Source organism: Macaca fascicularis, chromosome 12, assembly GCF_037993035.2.
Source record: "Macaca fascicularis isolate 582-1 chromosome 12, T2T-MFA8v1.1".
In the NCBI taxonomy this organism is placed as follows: Eukaryota; Metazoa; Chordata; class Mammalia; order Primates; family Cercopithecidae; genus Macaca; species Macaca fascicularis.
Window position 1 is genome coordinate 39,731,525 of NC_088386.1, and position 12,947 is coordinate 39,744,471.

Sequence of the window (12,947 nt, forward strand, 5' to 3'; positions counted from 1 at the left end):
GTGACGCATGCTTGTAATCCCAGCTACTTGGGAGGCTGAAGCAGAACTGCTTGAACCTGGGAGGCAGAGGTTGCAGTGAGCCGAGATAGCACAACTGCACTCCAGTCCTAGCAACAAGAGCGAAACTCCATCTCAAAACAACAACAACAACAAAAGAATATGTGAATTAGGGATGTGGCACTTGAAAAGGAAGAAACAACAAAAAACTTAGTTTGGAAAACAAATACCAAACAGAAAACCCATGTCCTTTTTGCATGGCACTCAGAATAGTATTATACGACATTAAGAAAAGAGTAAATGGCCGCTCCATGCTTGCTCCCTAAAAGAGCATATAAAATATTTCAGATAAATTTTATCAATTTTTAAGTTTTTCTGCTTAAATAAGCTTCAGTTAAAGAAAAACTCACTTCTTCAGCACAATTTATTCCCCAATGACACCAGATGAATGAAAACTTACTATACTATTAAAGCTTTTTGAAAGTTTAATTCATTATCGATACTATGATTTAATGATACATGGCTAAACGCTAAACAACAAATTTGGCAATATAAAATAAGTCAAAGTGATAGCTGTGACATAAATATTTTATACCATTTCAAATTCTATTTAAGATCATCAGAAGTCAAAATGATCTATTTAAGAATTGTCTACCTTTTTGAAAATGTATATTTATAATTGAAAGGGGATATAATGTGAAAATATCAATAGTATTTCATACAAACATTTTGACCAAAATGAAAAATCACCATTAGCATCATCCCAATTAAAAACTAATAATGCATTGATAAGATCACAGAGAACAAAAGTAGCCTGAAACCAGTGCTGTGAGTATTTTTAAATTTTTATTAAAACTTTTTGTCATTGTACCTGCAATTATTTTAGGCTTGACCCAATTTCTTTATTCCCTAAGCCATGATCATTTTCAAGGTGAACTACATTTTTATCTACCTCCTTTAGCACTTAGAACTGCTGTGGTAGTTGAAATGTTTTTAACAGTATGGATAGTAAAAATCTGCAATATGCCATTGATTTACTGAAAAGTATATGCTAAATATAAGTATATCATGTCAATTAAAAAAATAAATTTCAGTCACACTGAAACCTGTAATTAGCCTTCATATGACATCAATTTAGTTACCTATAATATTCAAATCATTTTCCAACCAAACACCTAGTAATAATTTTAAATCAGAGAAATTGTTGTATTAATATATTCCATAGACACCCTTCTGTTATTAGTTGTAGGAAGCTACAGTTTCAGTGATGATGGTTTTAACGGTTTTGATCCCACACACATGAGAAATTGATTCCACAGGCTAATCCACATATGGCTTGATACCTTAAAACTTCAATCAATTGTTGAAAATATAGTTTTGATTTACCTATATGCAATATTTGGAAACTTAAGCTTGTTAAAGCAAAAAACAGTGGGCTTAAACACTAAATGGCTTAATTTGGGGAAAGTGAAACTTGAGCAGTATTTCTCAGTAGGTCATCAGAAGTTTACCTGGTATTTTCTTACTGACCCTTTCTCTCCCTTCCCTTCTGCACCTCCACCCACCAACACACCCAGGTTCTATTTAAAAAGCAACCAATAACCCAGCAGAGTAAAATAGGGCAGTGGTGAGAAAAGTTAGTATTACCTTCCAGCCCACTCATTTATTTTAATGATTCATCACGGAAACCCCAAGTTGTTAAAATATACCTGAAATCTCATTAAATAGTAAAAATAAGCATGAAAAGATCTCTGCTTTAAAACATGTCACCAGTGATTCCCCTAACAGAAATCTATTAAGAGTGTGAAGTAAAAATACGTTTTGCTAAAAAACTTTCCTCAAAGTAATGTACTACAATCAATTATCATACGGGGAAAAAAGAGACAAGATAAACAGATTCTACTAAAATGTTACTTTTTTAAATTCTTCTATAAAAATCAAGCATAGCAAATTCATCTTAACCTCTAAAACCTGAACATAATCTCTGAAAACTGAAATAAAATCTGGTATCAAATGCAAAGTAATAATTTTGCAGTCATAAAACTCTATGCACTGAAAATATTCTACATAAATGTAAACAAAGTTTGGCTAATATAAAAGAATCTGCTTCCAGAGTATTAGTCTGAACTGCAGATAACTAACACTTGATGGATACTGATCATTATTCCATTATTTGGTTAGGGACATACAGTCTAACATTTATGTTGTAGTTGTGTACTACCATATGTACTTAAATAGCAACATTTTGTTTTAATCCTGGGTTCAAATTGACAAAGATGTGGTAAGCTAATAATATATACCCCGCTCAATGCTATGGATATGCTAATCTCTTCAACTCTTAACTTTTGTGTCTTGCTGTAGAGACTAAGAACTGAGAATTCATGCATCAAAACAAAGATTTCGTAGGAAAACTCATACGTCATATTTTCTGTGAGAAAATTTAAAGCTATTTTCAAACGTGCTTTTCCAATTATATGAGTTGCAATGATCTTTTAAATACATGCTCTTTGCAAAGTTAGCATCTTATATGTATTTGTGACTTTAATTTTCCCTGAAAAAGATTTCTTTTTTTTCTGTTGGTTTGGAATTTAACTTTCTGCTTAAAAGTATCAGTCATGGGTGGGTGCAGTGGCTCATGCCTGTAATCCCAGCACTTTGGGAGGTCGGGGTGGGAGGATTGCTTGAACCTAGGAATTTGAGACCAGCCTGGGCTGTTGTGAGATTCCATCTCTACAAAAAATTTTAAAAATTAGCTGAGTGTAGTGGTGTGTGCCTATATTCCTAGCTTCTCCAGAGGCTAAGGCAAGAGAATCACTTGAGCCCAGGAGTTTGAGGTTACAGCAAGCCACGACTGTGCTACTGTACTCCAGCCTGAGTGACAGAGCGAGGTCCTATCTTTATTTAAAATATATATATATGTCACTTATTCCAGGACTTGAATTAATAAAGTGTCTTGGTTAAAACTCACAAGCATCAAATGCAAACTCAGCAAATAGTTACTGAGTACTTACCATGTACTAAGCACATCATGTACTTGTTTTCAAATATGCACAATTTCTACAAATAACTAGATAAGTATATATTAAAAATTCAATATATCATTGTACGGTTATATTCCACATTATATAACAAAATTACAAGATTTTTGTTTGTGTGAGAGGTTGAGTGGTTTAATTCCACTGACAAATAAAATACTAACCCTCTTTCAATTTTTTAATGCTATTAATTCCATGAATAATTTCAAACTATAAAAGCAGCAATGAATTTGTTCTACTGAATACTACAAATATTTTTAATTTGCCAACAGTCACAAATGTGGCAGCATATTTATGAATCAACAGAAAGTTTTACACCAGAAAATCATCTCAACACTCATTTAAAGTATCGCATTACCCTTTTAACTAGGTCTCCATGCTACCATACAATCTTGTTGCCACCACACCATTCTCCTTAAGCTAATCACAAATAATCTTTCCAAAATGGAAATGTGACCATAAAATGACATGCTCAAAAACCTTAAATCATTCTAAGGGTAAAATCCAAGGCACTACACATGGCAATTAAGACTCATTTCCTGGCCCCTTCGTTTCTCTTCACTACAGCCACATTTGGCCTTCTCCCACTTCAATCCCTTTTCTCCAACTTCCCCAGACTCTACTTTGTAGCAAATACCAAACACCCACACTCCCGGAGCTGTTTTAGACTCTTAAAACTTCACACTTTTATCTCACCTCCATCAGCCTTCTCTCTTTGTTCACCTAATGAACTTTTGTTAAAATTTCTGCTCATGAATCACCATTTCTGTGAAGGCTTTCCCTGAACTCCTCCTAAGCATGACTTCCTTTATACTCTGTAAAGCAGAATTATAATTGTTTCACTGTAGTCACATGTTCTGCTTCTCCATGGGGCTGTGAAAATCTGAAAACTGGGCGCTGTGCTGTTATTTTCCTGAAAGCTGTCTCAGAACCCGACACACAGTAGACAAACTAGGTTTTTCTGGAACTGAAGTGAAAATCTGGGGGACACAGAAAGTTGCTTTCTTCTGCCTTGAAAGTGACACTGGCTTCACTTAACACAGGTTCTGAGCAACAAGTGTCAGGCAGCACTGTATTTGATACTAATGATTTCCCATTATTCCTGAAGTCTAAACTAAATCAAGCAGCAAGTATATCTGGACACATTTTATTATGTTCTCTTTCAAATACTGATTCTGCATTGTTGACAGAAGCAGAATTTATGGGAAATAATAAAATTTTTCATATAGGTATGTGTTTATTTTAACCTACCAATACAAGAGAAGTAACACTGATTAAAGAGATGGGAGAAACAGAATAAGCAATTGAATTCTAGGCCACAGTGAGTTTTATGGCCTAAGAGAATATTTGTAAATTTCATAAATTTTGAAAATCACCTGCAGTTTCTTATTCTGTTTGACCTATTATCATCCTAGTTAATCTGAGAAGTGGAAGTAGGATGAGAAGCCAATTCCCTCACCATCAATCTAGAGAGCCCATTCCACCTTTAGTAATTAGGTTTTTATTTAACAGAGAAGAAAAAAAGGCATTTTTAAATATAAATACTTTCTGCCAACAATTATTCTTTTTATAAAAGTTTGACAAGATGAAAAATGTATTTCCTTCTCAAAGATGGCATCTCTCCAGAAGCCTTCCACCTTCTTGAAACGGGCTGTAAACCAGCTCAGTGGGAGAAAACTAGGCTCCCTGATCCATTCGGATATGAATACCCAAGCAGAGAAGTCAAGGTGTGTTCAGAATAATAGGTGAAAGGAAGGCTGATACCATTGTTGAACCACTTTTCTTTTACAGAATACAAAATATAAAGAATATCAGCATCATAGAGTAAGTGACAGCAAGACTAAAACCCAGGTCTTCCAACTCCATATTCACATGGCATTCCGTTGTACTTCACTGCAGGCACAGGATACAACATAAGTAAAAGAAACCTCCATTTTCCAGTCTTTGAGTTTTAGGATTAAATAAAAATGTTTAATAATTATTAACATTTAAATGATATATATATAAAACACAGTATATGTTTTATATGCTTGTGGAATATAAATGTCACTATAAATTAATATATTAATCACGTACAATATTTAATAATGCCTCCTCATTTGTAAAACCAAGACATCAGTAATATAAGTAACTGAATATCATAATAGTGAAATACTTAAATTGTTTTGTTTGAATCTCTTCTGATTCCTCCCAGAGTCCAACACAATCATCACTCATCGGAAGATATAGCCCTTATTCTTTACCCCTAAGCGCTGGACAGTCACCTTTTTGATAGAATAATAGGTCTTAAGAACTAGGACTGGAGGGGGGGAAAAAAAAAACAATATTGAAGAGTCACATGCCAACAAAGGTTTGGAGTAGAAAGTGAAGAAGTCAGTCATATAGCCATATTCAATCTAGCTCAAAAATTTACTACTGTTACCATCAAGCAAAGTCAAGGTTCTCTTGACAAAACAATCTATAGCATTTCTGTGTACTGATCACATGTAGGATATATTTATGCAAATAATTATTTAATGTCAATATCTCCACTGGATATTAAGTTCCATGGAGACACTTGACTAGGTCTGTTTTGCTTACCATTGTATCTCTAGCACTCAGCAAACAGAAAGTGTTCAATAAATGTGTGTTGAGTCAATGAACCATAAAATCCTTTAGCAATGGCCGTGACAATTTCTTCCTAATTCATTCAAGAGTTTTACTATTATCAGACATAAAAAAATACTTCTTCCTATCACTCATTACTATTTACTCTCATAGGCAGAATTTTATGTATAGATTGTATTACCATGTAAATATAATAGGTAGCATCTCATTCTATTCAAAATGTCACCCCTCAATCTAAGGAAAATCGTCTGCCCTGCTGAGGGATTTAGAAACTATGTTCCATGCCATGGGAAAGCATCTTCCCCAACCTGACTGGAGTCTACAAAAATGTTTAATTCAAAAATAGTCATGTCTATGACCTGGAAGGAGTCCACTGGCTTAATCATTATACTGGAATTTTTTATTGGACAGAAACATTATCTTGCTACCCTACACTGGCTTCTATGCCAACATTTAACTCAGACTGAGTTTGTGCAGGGTAATTATAAATATACACACGAAAATGAGTTTAAAATAAGATGACTAACATATTCTTAACTATATTGGTTAACAGTACTCAAACATGTTTTAATAACTTAATCCATATTAACTACAAAAGTTATTGAGAAGTTTCCCTCTCTAAGTGGGAGACACATACCACATTTTCAGGTAATTTTGAAACAGAAATAGCAGTGTTACTCTAACATACAAATATTCTCAACGTCCTATTTGAAGTACAGCAACACAAGCAAACATGGGTGGCATTCCCTTGATGAGTTGAAATAAATGTCCCTGAGTCTAAGGTTCTGGATTTAGTCACTTCTAATGAAAAATGAAAAGGCCATAATCTCACAATTCAATTTGATTTATCCATGAGGGAAAGTATCTTAAAAAAAAAAAAAAAAAAAAGGCAAAATCCTAGCATCTCAGGAGGTGAAAGAATATCAGACAAACATTTGGGAGAAGAAGAGGAATTTCCATAGGGGACTGAAGAGCTGGAAATAGATATCCTTAAATGTATCAACGTTTAGATACATTTGATGTTTTTAATATTCATTTTATATCAGTGAAAAAGCACTTTGCAGTAACAGACCTTTTTCTTCTTCTTCTTTTTCTTCTTCTTTTAAGATGGAGTTTCACTCTTGTTGCCCAGGCTGGAGGGCAATGGCGCGATTTCGGCTCACTGCAACCTCCACCTCCCAGGTTCAAGCAATTCTCCTGCCTCACTCTCCCAGGTAGCTGGAATTACAGGCGCACGCCACCATGCTGGGCTAATTTTTGTGTTTTTAGTAGAGATGGGGTTTCACCATGTTGGCCAGGCTGGTCTTGAACCTGACATCAGGTGATTCACCCACCTCAGCCTCCCAAAGTGCTGGGATTATAGGCGTGTCACTGTGCCCGGCCTACAGTAACAGACTTTTTAAATGGTGTTAGGAAGTGTGAGGTGAAGCCAGTATTAGAAACTGTCCTTTAACATCCAATCAACAAAACCATGTTTTAAAGCTGTATCAGACCAGGCACAATGGCTCATGCCTGTAATCCCAGAACTTTGGGAGGCCAAGGTTGGTGGATTGCTTGAGTCCAGGAGTTTAAGACCATCCTGGGCAACATAGCAAAACCCCATCTCTCCAAAGTACAAATAATTAGCTGGGTGTGGTAGCGCATGCCTGTTGTCCCGCCTATTTGGAAGGCTGAGGTGGGAGGATCTCTTGAGCCTGGGAGTTGGAGGTTGCAGTGAGCCGAAATCACGCCACTACACTCCAGCCTGGGGGACAGAGACCCTGTCTCAGAAAAAATACATTTAAAATAAAATAAAAGCTGCATCAGTTAATATATTTATTGATACTGCTCTCATCTCCAACATTCTACATGAATACAGATATGTATTCAAAGTATTCAGTAAAAGTATATTTTCTTCTATTTATTTATTGAAGTTCTTTTTCCAGTCACTATACATATTTTTAATAATCTTCTGATTTGCCAATAGTTTAAGACATATGCTGACAGTTTACAAAGGCAACATGAGAAAAACTGGACAGAGTCTAGAGATCTTTAATGCTAAATTTTAAAAAGCTCAGAAACCCAGTTCAGACCAGGGCTGAGTAAATCTGGGGCTAATAGATGTGGTAATGAGAGCTGTATCACTATTTTTAAATATCACAAGGGGCATATTATTAGCTACCCACTATTATAAGAAAAAGAGTCAGTCTGTTAATAATAGACGGGGATTTTTTTTAATCCTGAAGATATTTAGGATTGAAACTGTTAAATAAAGAAAAGGTATACACGGACAACTGTGCATAATTTCTAGAAGGTCTACTATTGTCCAAAGTTTCTGCAGAGGAAGCACGGGCTTTCCCATATCAACAGCTTGAAGTTTCCTGACTGGAACAAGCACTGTGACTTTTATCTATTTAGTGGCCTTGTCTATCTCTTTATCAACTGGTTTTTCAAGGAGACATTCCAATGATACAAATATTTTGTCTAATGAAGCACAGACCCTATAGCCAGAGTATTCCTTACAAACTACCCAAAGCTGCACTCCGCATCCTCGCCATCTCTTAAAGTAATATAACACTTTGCAAACAGTGTGTTCAAACAGAGTCAAGTTACTTAGGAGTTAGTTAATTCCCCCTTGCATCTCTCTCCAGCACATATATGCACCATATCTGGGATTATTAGTCTCGGTACTGGATTAATCAGCATTCACAATTAACAAACAGCCTGAATCATTTTAGAGAGAATTTATAACTCAAACTACTAAAACTAGGCATATAATATCCTATATTTTCTATAATAGTTGTTCAATTGATCTTGACAGAATTGAAGTATCCCATTATCCTCTTGCATTACCCTTGTTAAATGCACCCACCTTGTTTCCAAACTTCACTTGCAAGAATTAAATTTAAAATGTCAGATAAACTACATCATATTTTTTGGAGTAAATGCCTGCTGGGGTACAATGTGTTACCTCTCCCAGGAGTACTTGTATGTTATGCAAAGAATAGTTTGTGAATTAAAAAAGGACTTTTCTAAAGTCTCCAAAACGTAGACTGAAAGCTGCTACCCAATCGACTAATACATACAGTTAGCTTTGCTTTAAAGTATTAGAATATTCTATCACATTTCATCATAATACAAAAAGCTTGAAAACTATGCATATCTTTTGATTCAACAATAGCATTTTTAAGGATTAACCCTGGAAGTTATCAAAAATCTTTACTGCAGTCTTTCCCCCAATTAAAAACAATCAAAATATCCTATAAAAAGGGATCTCTTATGATTAAATGATCAAAAAATATAACGATTATACATTGGCATGGGAAAATGTTTACACTACTGCATGACTGCATGAAATGAATATATAAAAACTATTATGAAATGAGTATCACATAATATGAGAGAAAGAGTACATGCATACAGGTAAACATAAATGATCATTTGAGGTAGAACTGGGAACAATTTTGTTTTCCTCTTTGTGCTTCATTTTATTCTTCAAGTTGTCTTCATTGAATGTGTTTCAACTTCAATTAAAAGAAGCTATAACATTTTTCTTAACTTTAGGGAAGGAGGCCAAATTCTTTGATATAACAAACTACTTCCCAATTACTGAAGGCTTCCTCCCTTCCAGAACCTTGCAAGTGGTTTTCAAATTATTATAACTACTATTGCTATAAGGAAACTTATTTAAAAACTAATCAACAAGGGTTAAAACTAATGGTGCCACAGCGATTCAAAACATTATCATTTGGTTTGTAAATACTGTTTGTTTAAGTAATGTATGAACTCAAAGTAATTCTCAATCTTAAAATGTACTTGTTTATTAAATAATTATAAAATGATCAAGGTCCATACATATATAAGGAATCTGAGGCTGTACTTTGACAGTGTTAGAAACTAAAATTATTTTGGTACTTACAGTTTTGAAACGGTACATGAAGAGGTTAAATATAAACTCAAAGTTTTAAAGTTCAAGTAAAATGCCAAAATGTTATGCTTTGATAATTAGATATGGGTCTTGAAATAAGGGAAAATATTTAATTAAGGTGAATGAAATTGAAAAGGACTTCTAGTTGCACACTTAATTTCTGAAGTGTCTTGTATTAAGAAAGCTGGAGGCTGGGCGCAGTGGCTTACACCTGTAATCCCAGCACTTTGAGAGGCCGAGGCGGGTGGATCACAGGGTCAGGAGATCAAGACCATCTTGGCTAACACAGTGAAACCTTGTCTCTACTAAAAATACAAAAAAATTAGCCAGGTGTGGTGGCCGGCACCTGTAGTTCCAGCTACTCGGGAGGCTGAGGCAGAAGAGTGGCATGAACCCAGGAAGTGGAGCTTTCAGTGAGCCCAGATGGTGCCACTGCACTCCAGTCTGGGTGACAGTGAGAGACTCTGTCAAGGGAAGGGGAGGGGAAGGGGAAGGGGGAGGGGAAGGGGAGGGGAGGGGAGGGGAGGGGAGGGGAGGGGGGGAGGGGAGGGGAGGGGAGGGGAGGGGAGGGAGGGGAGGGGAGGGGAGGGGAGGGAACTGGAAAATGTTATTGTATAATCATCCATATATATTGCACATGTTAAAAAACAAAGGGAGGACTGATTGGATAGTCAACCAAAAGAGAGATTTGCATTTTAAAAGACTTCTCATAACCACTCAGATTTGTCCTATATTTATATACATGCAATATGTGAATGGATAATCAATAAATATTAACCAATGGCAACTCAGACTTAGTAGAGAAATATTTTTAAAGGGACTCTCCAAGCTCTAGTACTTTTTATAATCTAAACATGTTTCATTTTCAAGTAATATGAAATAACTCTGTTCCTGGAATTGTTTTCCAACACAACCATTTCATCACATTCCATTTTTTAAAACACCCATTCCAAAAAACCTAACTTACAAATCTAGTGAGAAATCAAACTACTAAAAGTATACAAATAATTAACAAGTTCTTTCCAGAAAACAAAAAAAAAAAAACTAATAAAATATGAAATATATAAATGCAAAAACTGAAGGTAACCTTATTTTATCTATTTAAATGGGTATGAAGACTATACCTATTGACATATAACTTTCCATATTTTAAAATAAGCACAAACTTGATATGAAAAAGAAATCCTAATCTTAGGAAAGCACCATGTGGCATTTTTTAACTTTACTACCACTTTGTTGACTCTTTGTCCCAGAGCAGATCACCTCCAACATTAGTACTCCGACCTTCTAGAGAACTGACAGATAAAGTTTATAGTGAGAAAAAATGAGCTTTTATGGGTTTCCAAAAGGGAATTCTCATGACACTAAAAACCATATAATAATATTGATTTGCTAACCAATTTTTTTACTGCCCAATTATAGACTTAAGATTTCTAGAAAAATATCCAAGTGAAATTTGACATAAAATACAGTAAAAAAATAGTCTTGAGCTCATGACAAACAGTCTAGAATCTCTTTACAAACTTTAAAAATACATATAAAACGATTTTTAAAATCAGGTCTTCTTTAAAGTGTTGAGAATCCCAAGATTTACCTTTTACCTTGGGCCTGACTGACCCTCCTCCTGATACATTTGTCAAAAATCAATTCAGTTATAGCTTGTACCTTTCTGAGAAAATAATTTCCAGGCCTGTTTCTAGTTTCCTTCCATCCTAAAGGCAAACGTACAATGTACAGAAACAAGGATTATTTTCTTGTAAAACCATCTTCAAAAATCAATTAGAATACTCAAAATATTCTATTCTCACAAATGAAAATAAGTTGCTTACTAGAATGACAGTCTTCCATTTCACTGCCTTAAAAATTAAGCTGGCATGGATAATAAAAGTGTTTTCTGACTGGATATGCTTGGCATTCAAATGTTTTTAAAACAAATACTAATCCATAATTAGATTTCACAGGCACAATCTATAGAAAATAGAATTTTTTTATTTTCTGAGAGAAATATTAATGATTTGTTATCATAAAAGTTATAATAACAATGCCATGGTTTGGATAAACTTATAAACAAACCTGTACGTGAATGTTTTCTATCCTTTTCAGCCTAATCTCTACCATTAATTCATTCAACAAATACTTACTGTGCCTACTAAGTGCCTGCTCATCATTGTTCTGCATGCTTGGGGACAAATTAGGTAACAAAGCAAATGGTACTCTTATCACAAACAATTTCTTTCTAATTGGAGTAAAAAGACCATCATCAAGTTAAATGTATGTCAGATGAGGGCACTTATAAAGAAAAATAACACAGGATAACAGAGGATAGGGGCTACTGAGAGCTGGTGTGAGGAGGTTATTTGATACAGCGTTGTGAGAAAACATCTTGCTGATAATGAGATGACATCTGAACAGAAATCAGAAGAAGGGGCGAGGGGATTGGGGAGTATGTAGATCTGGATCTAAGCAACAGGCACAGCAAGACCCTGATAGGCATATGCTTGGTATGTGCAAAGAGGAGGAAGCTCTGTGTGACCACAAAACATAAACAAATTTGCTTTATTCAACAAGCATTTATTATTACATTCTAAAAATTAAACTGTTTTGAGATATTATGATGACCCAAATACAGTCTTGGGTCTCAGGCCTCGATATAACTTCAATACAGAATGATAAATGTAGAACATTTGAGCAGGGTCTCAAAGAGGGACCAATAGCAAGTTATACGAATAGTTCAAGAAGGTGAACCAAGAGCCCAGGAAATACAGACTTGAGGAAATGTGGCAGACATTATTGACTCATGTAACTATTCAAATTCTCCTTTTGCTTCCTTCTAGAATTCAAGCTAAAATATTTGAAATATTTGATCGCCCAGGTGCAGCGAGTGGGAGCATGTTCCACAATCCACCAAAATGGTAAGGCTGGAAGGAAGGCTCAAAATTGGAAAGCACCTTCTATTGGGAGCCAGAACACTGCTGCACACCTCTAAGCAAATCAGCAGGCCACAGGGCATCTGACTCACACCAGGCCTCTGGTATCAGACCCTCCTTCCAAGCTCTGCTGCCTCCAGCCTCCCTTATCATCTTCAACAGGAGCTATTCATCAGCCTTCTAACTGATCTCCCTACCTGTAGCTACATTTAACGTCTTCCATTCTTCCTCTGAAATTTACAGATACCTTGATGTCACTTTTCCACTCAAAAACCTATACCTTTTCTATGAAATAAAGAAAATTATTTAACAAGAAATAAGACCCCTTACAATTTGGTTCCAAGCTCCATTCTAGCCTCAATTTCTGTCACTCCCACAGACACACTATCACTCTAAATACTAAAGAAACCATTCTATTTCATCAAACACTCCATACACATTCCTACCTGCAAGTACTGCTCCTGCTATTTCTCC

General features: G+C 35.3%; 1 protein-coding gene across 49 annotated transcripts in view; it reads right to left on the bottom strand.

The window, feature by feature from the left end:
* GTDC1 (glycosyltransferase like domain containing 1) overlaps positions 1–12,947 on the bottom strand; it is a 376,361-nt gene that overhangs the window by 256,917 nt on the left and 106,497 nt on the right. The gene's annotated exons all lie outside the window — the stretch shown is intronic.